Source organism: Rana temporaria, chromosome 5 (genome assembly GCF_905171775.1).
Source record: "Rana temporaria chromosome 5, aRanTem1.1, whole genome shotgun sequence".
In the NCBI taxonomy this organism is placed as follows: Eukaryota; Metazoa; Chordata; class Amphibia; order Anura; family Ranidae; genus Rana; species Rana temporaria.
In genome coordinates this window covers 292,908,624-292,925,372 of record NC_053493.1, presented here as the reverse complement: position 1 = coordinate 292,925,372, position 16,749 = coordinate 292,908,624, and positions in this window count along the sequence as shown.

Below are 16,749 nucleotides of genomic sequence, written 5' to 3'. Positions count from 1 at the left end.
AAAAGAGGGGGGATGAGAGAGCGCCCCCCTCTCCTGAACCATACCAGGCCATATGCCCTCAACATGGGGAGGATGTCCCCATGTTGATGGGGACAAGGGCCTCATCCCCACAACCCCTCCCTCCTTAAAAACCGGGAGGAGAGCTCTGGTGGGTCCCGGAAGCACCCAACGGCGCTGTAACAAGGGTATTTGCCACAATTTTATTACAGAAACACACACATTGTACATTATATAATACTGTAATAGAGTGGATTAGAGGATTTTACAACCACTTTAATTCGGTTCACACTGGGGATTCCTGACAGGCAAGGAGGGAGAGGGGGAGTGAAGACAGAACATTACATGATAAGACCTACCCGAAAATAAGCCCTACTGTGTCTTGTGTTGCCAAAATTAATATAAGAAGCGGTCTTATTTTCAGGGAAACATGGTATTAGTCAAATTTACAATCTTAGAATTGCCAAGAAACACAAGAAAAAGTTATCAAAATATCTGTGTAAAAGTATTTTTAAAGGAACAAATGTTTATAACATCGTCCATTGATCCTGTCCTTGATTCTTGGTTCAGAATAAATCATTTTTTAAGCTTCAGTATATTATTTAACATGACAGATTCAAAGTAGCCATTTCCTTTTTGCTGTGACCTTCAGCTGCTCCAAATGACAAGTGACTTAAGAAAATGTCTTGCAACACTAACTGGATATTCTGAAATCTTTGCCAGCAATAATTCCGAGCACATATTGTTAGAACAAGACATTCTGAATGAAGCAAAGTGATACTACATCCTTCAAGGTAAACTCAGCTCATATAGGGAATTGTTTCTAAACATTATATATAAATAATAGCACACGAACATCACACAATCAACTAAATAGACCTTTTTTTATATATATATAGATATATATATATATATATATATATATATATATATATATATATATATATATATATGTATATATTATTTTACCCAGTAAACTAATATACTCCCTCTTTAAAGAAAAATACCTTGTACTAACTGTGTTCTGGAGATCAAAAAATACCTCATTAGAAAACAAACTTTATATACAGTATGCACTATGCTGAATGAACAGAATATATGATTGAAGTTCAAATGTATTTTAGATAGAAGTTCCCTTGTTATAGTGTTAAGCATTATGCTACTGGGTTTTAAAGCTTGTGCCCTCTCAAGATACAGTGTCTCAGGAAGGACTTAAATTATGCCTACCCTTGTAATTCGACCTCTTAATTAACTGATTGTCCTTTAAAACAAGATGCTAAGTGCTTCAGGAGTGAATTATACATCAGGACATCAGGATGTGGACTTTTAATTAAAAGTGTCTGTTAATCCTAAGTCCCACATAGTTATATTTCCATCAAAGTGTGCTTTTCTTGAGATTTGCTTTATGGATTTAGGTTGGCAATAACATTATGGATTTAGGTTGGAAATAACATTATGGATTTAGGTTGGAAATAACATTTGTGGAATCCCAAAATTGAGAAGTGAGCTCATCAAAGCAAAACATATAATGGTATTATCAGCATGGTATTAGAATTTAAACAGTTATATTACTGCCACAAAACCAGTAATATAGCAATGAATTTATTGGAGTTGCATGACACATAATAAATGAGTCTCTTTTGCCAGTTTCGACTGTTCTGTACAGACTGAGATTATTCAATAAAATTTAATTGCAATTTTTATTAGATAAAATATATTGAGAGAAGTGGAAGAAAGGATAAAAAGGGAGACAGCAGTGCCACTTTACAAACTATTTATGAGGCCTCACCTAGAGAACTGTTTCATTTTTGATGACTGTATCTCAAATGAGCAAAAAAAAAACAGAATAGGGATGTTTCTGTAAGTGTTCAAAATGGCTGTTGAAGTGACATATAAATAAATAATTAGAAGCTGTGAATGTAAAAAAAGGCAAGAGAAATTTAAAAATAACTTTTATTTGATCCCTACTATAGACATTGAAAGAAGACCACTAGGTGTATGCTCTTAATTCATAACACAATAAGAGTAATATTTAATATTTATTATTATAGTTCTTTAAAGTTTGGAGCATGACAACCAATTAGATAACTTTTTTCTTTGAGATTTGAATATTAACCTTACCTCTTGCCCAGACAACTGTGAAATGTTATGCTCAGTATAGATGGTGGCTTGTTGATTATTATGAAACCACTCAATTAGACTCTCTTGGCACATGGTCACAAAGAAACACACAGGGATTTCTTAAGAAAAACAAAAGGTAGAAATCTGCAATGACGTTTGTTATGGTCTCTGCTATGTACATAGATCATCCAGAGGTATCTGCAAAAGAGAGAGACTAAATGGATGTTTGAACTCGATATCTTAGCACCCACTGTGTTAAATATAGTTCTGGCCTTTAATAATTTTACTAATAACAAGTAATGTAATGTAGCCATTGACTAGATACTTTGGTACTCACTGTCTTAAGCATGGATCTGGTAATAATAACAAGAAATACAATTGTTAAAATGTGGTTGGTTCACATATCCATGGACTTTGAGTTATACAGAAGGGTATTTACTGGTTTGGCGAACATCACACATAAAGGCCCCTAGCAAAGCCCCATCTGGTGAAACACATACTGTAGGGTTGAGGTTTCAACTACAGAAATCCACACTTTTTTGTAATGGATGAAACAGTATTTTTTATAGCTAAGGACATACACACCTTTACCTGACGGTGGAATGTTTGTTGCAAACCCCTTTCTTTTATGTTTGGATTTGTTTTCATTCTATATGGAGAACCATGTGAAGTTTGGAGTATGTACAGTGCTTTGAAAAAGTATTCCTACCCCTTGGCATTTTCCATATTTTGTCATGTTACAACCAAAAACGTAAATGTAATTTATTGGGATTTTATGTGATAGACCAACACAAAGTGGCACATAATAGAACTACCTCTCGCTGCAATTATAGCTCCAAGTCTTTTTTTGGAATGTCTCTACCAGCTTTCCACATCTAGAGAGTGACATTTTTTCCCATTCTTCTTTGCAAAATAGGTCAAGCTCTGTCAGATTGGATGGAGAGAGTCTGTGTCCAGCAATTCAAGTATTGCCACAGATTAGCAATTGGACTTATCATTCTAACACGTGAATATGCTTTGATTGAAACCATTCCATTATAGCTCTGGCTGTATTTAGGGTCGTTTTCCTGCTGGGAGGTGAACCTCCACCCCAGTCTCAAGTCTTTTGCAGACTCTACCAGGTTTTCTTGTTTTCTTGCCCTGTGTTTGGCAATGTCCAGCTTCCCATTAACTCTGATCTGCTTCCCTGTCCCTGCTGAAGAAGAGCATGCCTACAACATGATGCTGCAGCCACCATGTTTCACGGCGGGGATGGTGTGTTCAGGGTGATGTGCAGTGTTAGTTTCTACCACACATAGCGTTTTGCTTTTAGGCCAAAAAGTAAAATTTTGGTCTCATCTGACCAGAGCAACTTCTTCCACATGTTTGCTGTGTCCCCCACATGGCTTGTCGCAAACTTCAAACAGAACTTTTTATGGCTTTCTTCTTACCACTCTTCCATAAAAGCCAGATTTGTGAAGTGCACGACTAATAGTTGTCCTGTGGACAGATTCTTCCACCTGAGCTATGTATCTCTGCAGTTCCTCCAGAGTTACCATGGGGCCTCTGGGCTGCTTCCCTGAATTATGTTCTCCTTGCACGGCCTGTCACTTTATGTGGACGGCCATATGTTGGTAGGTTTTCAGTTGTGCCATACTCTTTCCATTTTCGGATGATGGATTGAACAGTGCACCGTGAGATGTTCAAAGCTTGGGGTATTTTATTTATACTGTAACTTAACCCTGCTTTAAACTTCTCCACAACTTAATCTCTGAGCTGTTTGGTGTGTTCCTTGGCGTTCATGATGCTGTTTGTTCACTAAGGTTCTCTAACAAACCTCTAAGTGCTTCACAGAACAGCTGTATTTATACTGAAATTAAATTACACACAGGTGCACTCTATTTACTAATTAGGTGACTTCTGAAGGAAATTGGTTCCACTATATTTTAGGGGTATCAAAGTAAAGGGGGCAAATACACACCACACTTTTCAGATATTTATTTGTAAAAAAAAAAATGAAAACCATTTATAATTTTCCTTCCATTTCACAATTATGTGCCACTTTGTGTTGGTCTATCACATAAGATCCCAATAAAATACATTTACGTTTTAGGTTGTAACATGACAAAATCCAGAAAATTTCAAGGGGTATGAATACTTTTTCAAGGGACCGTAGGTGTGGCAACACCAGACCCCAACATGTACTGTATTATATTGTAATATGTAGAATTATGGTCAAAAAGTTATATTCTTATCCATTACATTTATAGTACCTAGTCTCCTTGACACAGCTCTTAAGAACTGAACTACAACTCACATTTGAATACCCCAATTTAGGAACAATTCCCAACTTGAGTCAACATTTTTTTCTTTGAAATATATCAAATGTATAAAAGTATATTAGGATGTAAAAGATACAGGCATTCATTTATTTGAGGACTTTAAAGAAGATATCCAGGAATTGAAGCAGTTTTAAAAAACTGCTGGCTTTATAGGGGTTAAGACCAACAAGGTGGATGTCTCTCCTTTATTCACTATTTATATTTTTACTGAGTGCCAGGAGTACAGCTATCCCTATACTTCTTTGTTGGACCTTAGGGTCCCAGATACAGAAGCTATAGATTTGTATGCAGCCACTCCGCCTGCCCCTGTTCTCTTCTTGTCACAGAAGGCTTTGCATTATTCATTCACATAAAACAAAGCCTTCTGTGAATGAACAGTGGAGAGGAGGCATAGGCAGAGCAGTTGCATTTCACTTGTCAGATTGCTGAGTAGCTCACGCTACGTTGGAATTACCCTCTTATCAACCAGAAGATTTTTAAAATGGCTGCAATTTGTGGATTTTGTATTTAAGGAGGAATTTCATCTCACAAATAATTTAATCAATTGACCATGCTGACGGTACCACACATTTGAGTAAATATAATCCTCTGAATATTTTTACTAGTGCATCCTCTTGGCACATGATCTCTGCTACATACAAAACACATCTCTCCTCCAAAGCTGATAAAATATACGTATTTTAAAAAGCTATTTGGTAATTGGATATAAACCATCAAGATGATGAAGAAGCCTCCCTGGAAATGACTGGTTAAGTTTACTTTCAGGATCTCCCTCTTCACTTGAAACTCCTTACAGTTCTATGTGAAAAGAGCAGACAGAGAGGTGGAAGACTAATTTAATCAGTCATAAAAATTCAATATTTTGGCCATAGTCAAAAAAAATGTATGCAAAAGCTATTGTAGCACCCTCATGTTTAGGCAGGGTTGCTAGTAAATTTAGTTTTACAGGCGGTAGTTGCCCTGGTTAATTGTTAGTAGATTCACTGATTCCTCTCTAGTTCTGGATTTACTGCACCTTCTTTCTTCTGTCACTATGTGGCGTTATGCTGGTGACATTAGATAGAAAAGGGCTTAGCAAGGTTAGGGTATGAATGGATGGGGTGTCTCAGCCAATTGGTGGGGGGGGGTTCTTTAGCCCCTTGGCCTGCTGGGAGAACCTATTTATTTGGGTGGAGTCAGGTGATTGGGGTTCTGTGCCACCTGGACAGCTGTCTGTGTGGATGTGTGTTATGCTGCCCCGGGCTGCTAGGCCTGAAGCCTGAGACCCATCCAGAAGCAGGAAAAGCGGCGCAGGGTTGGAACTGCAGGATTGGAGTCCAACCGAGAGTTATGCCACATTCATTAAAAAAGATCATGTGTAGGCTCCAGAGCATTTTTCTCGACAAGAAAAATGGTCATTAAAATGTAGAACCTGCTCTATTTTTTCTCATCGTTTTTCACGTCGTTGCTATTCTCGTCGTGAAAAACGGTCGTGTGTATGCAGCATAACAGTTCAGCTGGATGGGGAACCAGTTGTGGTTGGAGGTAGTGGGGAAGCTGTCGCCTCTAAAGGACCATCCGCCTTGTTGCCGTAGACCACTGTGCGTAAGCTGGAGCCAGTACCAGAGCAGTCTTCTCACCATCCGGGGACAGTGAAGAAGTGGGAAAACTTCAGCAAGTGCCAAGCCAGGGACCCAGTGGGACAACAGAGGTGATGCTTGAGGAGCATCAGTGAGTGCCAAGCCAGGGACCTAGTGGGTCAGCAGGAGTGACGCTTAAGGGGTATCTGTGAGTGCCGAGCCAGGGACCCAGAAGGGAAACAGGAGTGATGCTTGAGGAATATACTGAGTTATGGAAGTGCTCAGGGGATCCAGTGGTGATTGGGTCTGAGAGTCTAGTGAGAGACTGGGAGCTCAGTGAGTGAAGACCTACAGTGAGAGACTGTAGAGTGCGAAGAGAACTATTTGTGTTAGCAATAATAAAATACAACTACTGTTAGTGAGTGTTACAAGATTTGTTGCCATAGAAGACAGTAATCCTACCTATACAGAAGTGGTGTCTAGCTGGAGGCCTTTCACTTTATAGCTGTCTACCTATAGAAGTCTTGGAGTCATTGCATCTACTTAAGGGTGTTCTGGCCCTAACCCTCTCTCCCACAGTTCTTGTTCAAGAGACAATAAATCTAATGCCGCGTGAACACAATCGTTTTTTTCGGCATGAAAAAAAACTACTTTTTTCAACTTCATCATTAAAAACGATGTTGCCCACACACCATCATTTTTGAAAAATTATGAACAAAGCGCAGTGACGTACAACACATACGACGGCACTCTGAAGGGGAAGTTCTCCATTATGAATGGTAGTTTTACCAGAACGAGCGCTCCTGTCTCATAACTCGCTTCTGGGCATGCACGGGTTTAAAACGTTGTTTTAGCTCACACACGATCATTTTTTACAACCCAAAAAACTACATTTTAAAAAACGACGTTTAAAAAATGCAGCATTTTTTTTTTTTTTCGTTTTTCAGAAGCCGAAAAATTCTGTGAAGCCCACACACGATCATTTTAAATGAGGTTTTTAAAAACGTTGTTTTTTTAATGCTGAAAAACGAGTGTGTGTCTCTGGAGGTCACCATTAGGCATCTAAGGGGGCCCTTGCTACATTTGGAGCACAATGTGGGGCAAAGGCCTGGATCCTGCAGCAGTCGCCCATAGCAATTGGCTACAGCTACATCACGGTTTCGTCTGGCTCCATGAGAAAGTGGCAAGTAACATCTTTACTTCATATAGACTAGAGTGTTATTGTGCATTCCAACAATCCAACAATGCAGGGAAGAACCAACATGTCTTATTGCTCATTGGAGAGTATACAGGGACTGTTCTAAACACGGGAAAATGCACTACTTTACAGGCATACTATAGACACCCCCCAGGTATGAAATTTATAGGAATATTTCACTTTTATTGTTTCACTTTAAGTATTATTAAAATCACTACTCCCGGAAAAAAAGGCCTTTTTAAAAACTTTTTTTTAATTGATACATGTCCCTTGGGGCAGGACCCAGGTCCCCAAACACTTTTTATGACAATAACTTGCATATTAACCTTTAAAATGATTTTTCATGTTCGTGTCCCATAGTAATGGTGTTCGCGTGTTCGAACACATTTTTTGCCTGTTCGCATGTTTTGCTGCGAACCAAATCCCTAGCTACCGGATCCCAGGTATTACTGGTAAATGACATTGAATTGTGTTCCTTTACTGAAACTGAATGGATTACAAATGTGTGCTTTGGGGAGCCATGATGCTATGCTGGAAGCCACTCCACCTTCTTTGCAGAAATGTTGCTAGTGGGGACACTTCTGTTTGGCTATACTGCTGGGATTGTGTTCTGCCAGGAGTTGCAAGGAGTGCCTACTTGAGTGTTCTGGAATCGCTAGTGTGCCTGCACCTGAAAAGTAACAAGTTGATCTAGTGGTCAGCGTGTTTGTTCTTCAAATGAATAAATCTTTTCTCAGTCCCCGGCTGTTGTGTGGACAGACTGAGATTACCAGTGCAAGGGAACCTAATTCAAGAAGTGCGGTCCCTTGTACAAAAAATTAAGATAAATGGACAGCCGCACTCTAGGGAAACTTGAAAAAGTAGTCTTTTATTTAATAAAAACTGGACATGCAAATCCAAAAACAGTCACAAGAAGGGACAGCCGACGCGTTTAGCACACTGTTAGTGCTTAGTCATGGCTAAGCACTAACAGTGTGCGAAACGCGTCAGATGTCCCTTCTTGTGACTGTTTTTGGATTTGCATGTCCAGTTTTTATTAAATAAAAGACTACTTTTTCAAGTTTCCCTGGAGTGCGGCTGTCCATTTAGCTTCATTTTTTTGTATCTGCCTTGTGCATTGCCAGCACCTTGGACTCCTGAGAGGCTCCTCTAATTGTCTGCAGAGATCCACCTGGAGTGGTGATCCCTTTCTCCCTTGCACCATGGAATGGCTGCTTGTTGTTTGAATGCAGCCATGCATTCTGTCCCCAGAGTTGTCCCTAGGAAGAAGGGAAACTGCTGGGAAATGTTGTTGCACCCTGAGTGAAGGATTGATGAACTTTGGGGCTCCAAAGACACTGGGGTGTTTAGTCAGTTAGGTAGAATAAGCTGTGGCAAAGAGGGCAAGTTCTCACCTTAAAATTGAATAATGTACTGAAAAGTACACAAGGACAGCTTTCTGAATATGCTGGCCACCAGGTGAAGTGAGAGCCAGAGTGAGCCATATGTATGTGTGTATATATATTGTGACAGGAAGTCAGGTAAATCTGTGGGTGTTGTCACAGACGGTAGATACATTTCTGCCTTGCTTAGACAATATACCAATTATTATCAGGTGTCGGCTGCAGAAGCAGCCAGAAAGATTTAAGGGCGTTGAAAAACTTGAGCTGTTCAAAATGAGGCAATTAAGGCCTCTATAAGTAATCCAGAGGATTACTACTGATTGCTGCATCCTGAGGCTTTTTGAGTGAAGGAGAGCAGTGAACAGAAATACTTCTGAAGAGGTGAGGTGCTGTTGATTTTTCTATGTGATAAAAATCAAAAAGACTATTTTTTTTCCTGCTGTATGACCAGCAGTGTCTGCTCAGCAGTAGGCTGTGCCAGACCTCATGGATAGGTTCCTGTGTGGTGAAGGTAGACGCCCCAAGTGGCCAGGGTTTATTTTATGTTTGATTTTGTTTATGCTGTTTGGATGCTTGCACTTGTTTCCAGCAAGATGGAAGAATAAACCAAAATCTTTGTTTTCTTCGTCTTCGGCTGTTTCTCTGTATCGTTCCGTGTGTAGTGAACCCATCCAGGGGGTCACACCCCCCCTGCTACCGAGCTAACCCCTTACACATGGTGGAGTGCCGCGGGCAGTTAAAGTAAACCCAAAATGGAGGAGATACTGAAACAGCTGGCTATAGCAAATGCAAATCAACAGCAGACGAATGCAGGTTTGCAGCGGAGCATTGCAGCTCAACAACAGGCTCACGCAGCTCAACAACAGGCTCACCAAGAGAGCATTGCAGCTCAACAGGCTCACCAAGAGAGCATTGCAGGCTTGGAACAGAGACACCAGCAGCAAATGGAGGCTATCGTGACACAGCTTCAGAGACAGCAGACCGAGGCTGGGAGTCAGGCCAGTAACCGACTTTTCGGGTAAGACACTTATTGCCAAAGATGACCACATTTGAAAGAGCAGCGGAAAGAGAGAGTTGGCCTAAAGAACAGTGGGCTGGACTAGTGGCCCCCCTATTATCTGGAGAAGCCCAAAAGGCATATTTTGATTTGGAGCTGGCAGACGTGAAAAACTATGATCGGTTAAAGGAGGAAATATTGGCACGTTTTGGTGTAACCCTGGATGTCCGTGCTCAGCGGGTCCACAATTGGAGTTATCAGCTGAGGAAGCCACCTCGGTCGCAGATGTATGACCTCATCCATTTGGCTAAGAAATGGTTGCAGCCAGAAACTTTGTCAGGACCAAAAATTTTGGAGCGAGTAGTCATGGACACATTTCTTAGGTCTCTTCCTAACACCCTTCAGAAATGGGTGAACCATGGTGGTCCGGAAACCACAGACAAACTTGTGGACCTGGTCGAAAGGTACAGAGAGAATTTGTCCTCTTCCACCAGAGACGCACAGACTTTTCACCCCAAGACCAGACCCTCCCCACCTATAGGTAAGACTGCATCAAGGGATGGGGGTGGAGAGAGGGACCAAGGAGCAACTAGAGGAATTATCGGGACTACTGCTAATGTTTGGCGAGAGCGGACTGGAAGACCCATCCCACAGGAGAGGACCAGAAGGTTGATTTGTTACCGTTGCCGGGAAGAGGGACATGTAGAAGTGGTTTGCTGTAACGCTATTGGCGTTATGTTAAGCAAAACGAGCGCAGCCTCACCTGATACAGAGAGCTGCGCTCATCTCCCTGACTCTGCAGCGTCACTCCCTGTGCGCCGCGGCTTGCGTTCCACGCTGGAACGCGGAAGCGCGCCCCAGCGAGTTTCCTGGTTTCCCGCGTCGCACGGGCTATTTAAACGTGCAGCAATGACGGCAGGGTGTTCCGCTATTTTGTTGGACCCCTGCCGTCACCTGGGACCCTCTGCCTCACACCAGGACTCCCTGCCCAGCATCCCTGGTGTTCCTGAGCCCAGACCTTGTGTCACTCCACCGGAGCTTCACCATCTGAGGAACAGGACTTCCAGCTGGCATTCTGCTATCCCTCGTCAGCGGCTCCTGCAACTTCAGGGAAACCCTGCCATCAGCTTCCACACACCCAGCTGCGGATCTCATCCACTCCCTCTTACTACAGAGTTATACAGAACCGCAAGTATTCCTACATGAGCAAAGTCTTACTAAAGTGACATTACTGCAGCTTGATCTAAAGACTGTATACTTTCTAACCCTTACCATTCATGCTTGCTTCACTAACTCTGATAACAGTTTACCATAGATACTGCTGCTATCTTTCACACTATTGCATTGCAAAAGACTGCCTAGATATTTATCTCCTTGATTAATCTGTATTACGTGCACTTGCAAACTACTTTAAAGTGAACCTCTGCCGCTTTCACACATATGTTAGCTTATGCTGTAATAAGCTCTGATTGAATATTGAGAATCTCATATAGAGGTTGTGATGAGTAAGACCCTAACTCTTTGACCATATAAAAGAGTGAAGTAGTGGTTATATCTGAGAAACCTCCGCATTTGAGATCCAATCAAATTAATATATCACAGGAGTGTTACATAATAGCGGAACCTTAAAAATGGATCCAGCGGAGATTGCAAACCACTTAGTGGGACTGTCACAACGTGTGGACACACTTACTGTTAATCTGAATGACCTGCGCTTAGAAAATGAGGCCCTTAGGAATCAGAATTTTGCTCAAGCCAGGGAGCGACCGGAACCTAAAGTCTGCCCCCCAGAATGTTTTTCTGGTGACAGGAAAAATTTTTGCCAATTTATCAGTTCATGTCGGTTAATGTTTGATTTACGTCCACGGACTTATTACTCTGACAGAGTCAGAATTTTGACTTTAATTTCATACCTAAAAGGGGAACCCAGAGTCTGGGCAGATGCCTATGTTGAAGAGCATGGCGATCTACTAGGCGCCCTCAATACTTTCATAGATGAAATGTCCTTACTCTATGAGGATCCTAACAAACAGCTTACTGCTGAGAATACCATCAGGAACTTGAAACAAGGGAAGAGACAAGTGGAGGACTATATCTCAGAGTTCAAATGCTGGTGTCGTGAAACTTTATGGACAGACATAGCTCTCAGGAATCAGTTTCGCATTGGTCTATCCGAGTCCGTCAAGGATGAGCTTGCACGTGTTGAAATTCCAGCATCCCTGGAAGATCTCATGCATCTCTCCCTATCAATTGATAGACGCATCAGAGAAAGAAAGGCTGAACGAGCTAATTACTACCAACCAGCACCAATCAGGAGGTCCAGGTCACCCCCCAAAGAGGTTCCTATGGAAGTTAGTATAGTTAGAGGTCCACTGACCCCAGCTGAGAGACAGAGACGCAGAAGCAACAATCTATGTCTCTACTGCTCCGCCCCTGACCACATGGTCTCTGCCTGCCCCATTCTAAGGAATAAAACTGAAGGTAACAACTTCAATATTAGTAGTTTAAACTTGACTAAACCCAGAACTCGTACAAACATTAACCAATACATCTTTCTCACCCTTACTTTACAGTGGGACCAAGATAGTACCACCATTGACGCGATGATCGACACTGGTGCTTGTGGCAATTTTATTGATTTAAGTTTTGTTAATTTAAATAAAATTCCTTTTGAGTTAAAGCAAAACCCCTCGTCTGTCACCTTCATTGACGGATCCGAATCCTCCTTCGGTCCAGTACTGTCTCAAACTGCCCCATTATTAGTTACTTGTGATAATGCACATATGGAGAATCTTGTGTTTGACATCATCCCATCACCCTTATTCCCAGTCGTTCTAGGGTTACCATGGTTACACATCCATCAACCAACCTTTCATTGGTCCAAAACGTCACTTTGTTTAGATTCCCCCTACTGTAAACATATGTGCTATCCCACACATAACTCTCTTTTAAATAATGTAAACGCTGATGGTGTTCCGTCTTACTTAATGGACTTCTCTGATGTCTTCAGCAAAACCAATGCCGAGACACTTCCACCTAATAGAATTTATGATTGTCCTATTGACCTAATTCCAGAAGCTACTATTCCCACTGCAAGAATTTACCCACTATCACAGCCTGAACTGGGTTATCTTAAGGAATACCTGGATGACAATCTTAGAAAGGGGTTCATTAGACCCTCTACCTCCCCAGCTAGTGCTGCAATGTTTTTTGTTAAAAAAAAGGACGGATCTCTCAGACCTGTAATCGATTATCGTTCATTGAATAATATCACGATAAAAAATCGTTACCCATTGCCACTAATTCCAGAACTAATAGAAAGGCTGCAAACTTCCAAGATTTTCACCAAACTAGATCTCAGGGGTGCTTACAATTTAATCAGAATTCGTCCAGGCGACGAGTGGAAAACTGCCTTTAAAACCCGTTACGGGTTATTCGAGTGCTTAGTGATGCCGTTTGGTTTGTCAAATGCACCTGCAACCTTCCAACGTTTTATTAATGACATTTTCCGAGATTTACTGGACGTTTGTGTTGTGATCTATCTGGACGATATTTTGATTTATTCTGACACCTTTGAAGAACATACTAAGCATGTCAGATGGGTTTTAGACAGGCTCAGAACACATTGCCTCTACGTTAAACTCGAAAAATGTGTCTTTAGTCAGACCAGTGTTTCTTTCCTTGGGTACCAAATCACCCCGGAAGGAATACAGATGGATGATTCAAAGGTTGATTGTATTCTCTCCTGGCCAGTTCCCCAATCTAGGAAGGCCTTGCAGCGCTTCCTTGGCTTTTCAAATTATTACCGTAAATTCATTAAAAACTTCTCGCAGATTGTGAAGCCTCTGAATGCTTTAACAAGTAAAAATACACCTTTCAAATGGACAAATGAGGTGCAAGTAGCGTTTGAGACACTCAAACAATCCTATACTACAGCTCCAATCCTCCAGCTACCTAACCCCTCATTCTTCTTCATTTTAGAAGTTGATGCATCACATTTCGCATTAGGCGCGGTACTCTCGCAACAACAAAATGTGTCTGAACCTTTACATCCAGTGGCTTTTTATTCCAGAACTTTAACCAGTGCAGAAAGAAATTACCCAATTGGAGAAAAAGAACTCCTAGCAATTAGAGATGCTCTAGCCAATTGGAGACACCTTCTTGAAGGGTCCACTCACCCAATCACCATTTTGACAGATCATCGAAATTTGCAACACCTGAAGGCCTGCAAAACCTTGTCTGCCCGTCAGGTGAGATGGAGCTTGTTCTTTGATCGATTTGATTTCCAGATCTCCTATAGACCAGGTACGCAAAACTTAAAAGCGGACTCTTTATCCCGCATGAATGAGGATCGCTCTACCGAGTTACCACCTCATTCTATCATTCCTGATAACCGATTCATAGGAATAACTACTTCTTTTAAACAGTTACTCTCTCAATCCATATCCACATATGCTTCTGAACTTCCTAATGGTGTTACAAAACAAACAGATGGATTATACACCTATAAAGATAAATTGTATGTTCCTCCTAATTTACGGTTATTATTACTTAAACAATTACATGATTCTCCATTGGCTGGTCATCCCGGAATCACCAAGACAATACATCTTGTTAAAAGACACTATTGGTGGCCCCAATTAACTAAAATGGTTCAAGAATATGTCTCTTCCTGCGAGATTTGTGCTAGCACCAAACCTTCTAGGCAACCGCCTTTTGGTCTTCTTGCCTCCATTCCAATACCCAACAGACCATGGGAGGTTGTATCAATGGACTTTATAGTTGAGCTTCCCAGATCAAATGGGGCTAATACCATCATGGTCACTGTAGACCTATTCACTAAAATGGCACACTTTATCCCCTTAAAAAATCTTCCAACCTCACTAGAGACAGCAACAGCCTTCATAAACAATGTTCTAAAACTGCATGGGTTACCTGCTCAGATTATTTCTGATCGAGGATCTCAATTCGTTTCCAAGTTTTGGAAGGCTTTATGTAAGACATTAAAAATTGATCATAGGATGTCCACTGCGTATCATCCCCAAACGAATGGACAGACAGAACGCATTAATCAGATCTTGGAGCAATATTTGCGCTGTTACTGCACTCACCTCCAGGATGACTGGTTCCAACTGCTTCCCCATGCAGAATTTGCATACAATAATTCAACCAGTTCTTCGTCACTATTCTCACCATTTTTTGCCAACTATGGGTTTCACCCAAACAGTTTACCAACTTCATTTCTTTCTAACGAAGTACCTGCAGTAGACGATTATCTCACCACTCTAAAAAACACAATTCCAATCATACGGTCAAACCTAGAAGCTGCGCAAACACGACAAAAACGTAATTATGATCTTCATAGATCAGTACCTCCTTCTTACAATGTTGGTGATCTGGTTTGGCTTTCTACCAGAAATCTACGTCTAAATTTACCATCGAAAAAGTTGGGTCGTCAGTTCATAGGTCCATATCCTATTTCTCAAGTGATTAACCCTAATGCAGTAAAACTACATTTACCCCTTGATTGGAAGATACATCCAGTTTTTCATGTCTCTCTCATTAAACCGTATGTACCCAATCCATTTCCCAACAGGACTGCACGACCTCCTCCACCAGTTGAAGTTCTGGGTGAGACAGAATATGAAGTAGAAAAGATTCTGGATTCTAGAAAAAGAGGTTCTGACACCCAATATTTAATACGTTGGAAAGGGTACTCCCAACTTGAAGATTCTTGGGAAAATTCTTCTCACATTCATGCTCCTCGTTTAATTAGACAATTCCATCAGAGGTACCCCACTCGTCCTTCACCTATTACTGGCACTGGTGGTGGGAGTATGTAACGCTATTGGTGTTATGTTAAGCAAAACTAGCGCAGCCTCACCTGATACAGAGAGCTGCGCTCATCTCCCTGACTCTGCAGCGTCACTCCCTGTGCGCCGCGGCTTGCGTTCCACGCTGGAACGCGGAAGCGCGCCCCAGCGAGTTTCCTGGTTTCCCGCGTCGCACGGGCTATTTAAACGTGCAGCAATGACGGCAGGGTGTTCCGCTATTTTGTTGGACCCCTGCCGTCACCTGGGACCCTCTGCCTCACACCAGGACTCCCTGCCCAGCATCCCTGGTGTTCCTGAGCCCAGACCTTGTGTCACTCCACCGGAGCTTCACCATCTGAGGAACAGGACTTCCAGCTGGCATTCTGCTATCCCTCGTCAGCGGCTCCTGCAACTTCAGGGAAACCCTGCCATCAGCTTCCACACACCCAGCTGCGGATCTCATCCACTCCCTCTTACTACAGAGTTATACAGAACCGCAAGTATTCCTACATGAGCAAAGCCTTACTAAAGTGACATTACTGCAGCTTGATCTAAAGACTGTATACTTTCTAACCCTTACCATTCATGCTTGCTTCACTAACTCTGATAACAGTTTACCATAGATACTGCTGCTATCTTTCACACTATTGCATTGCAAAAGACTGCCTAGATATTTATCTCCTTGATTAATCTGTATTACGTGCACTTGCAAACTACTTTAAAGTGAACCTCTGCCGCTTTCACACATATGTTAGCTTATGCTGTAATAAGCTCTGATTGAATATTGAGAATCTCATATAGAGGTTGTGATGAGTAAGACCCTAACTCTTTGACCATATAAAAGAGTGAAGTAGTGGTTATATCTGAGAAACCTCCGCATTTGAGATCCAATCAAATTAATATATCACAGGAGTGTTACATTTGCCCAGCGGGTGATGAACCCATGCAGTGTGACTTTCTGACAGAGAGACGACAGTCCCTTTTTGCAACCACATGCACTGCAGTAAAGGGAAATGAGAAACCTTTATATAGAATGTGCTTAGATGGTAAAGATGTTGTAGTGTTGTTGGATTCAGGTAGCTTGGTCACCTTAGTGAAAAGTGATCTAGTGGTGGGAAAAACCTTACATCCTAGGAAAATGGCTGTAGTTTGTGTACATGGGGACACTCGAGAATATCCGGTGACTACGGTTTCCTTTGAAACCTCCCTCGGTAACTTGTGTCACCAAGTGGGTTTAGTTCCGAAACTGCCACATGACGCCATTGTGGGAAGGGATTTCCCAAAATTCTGGGAACTCTGGGACTGCCCAGATTCCCCAGTAGGTGGTTCTTCTGAGCCTGAAACATCTACTCCAGAAACCT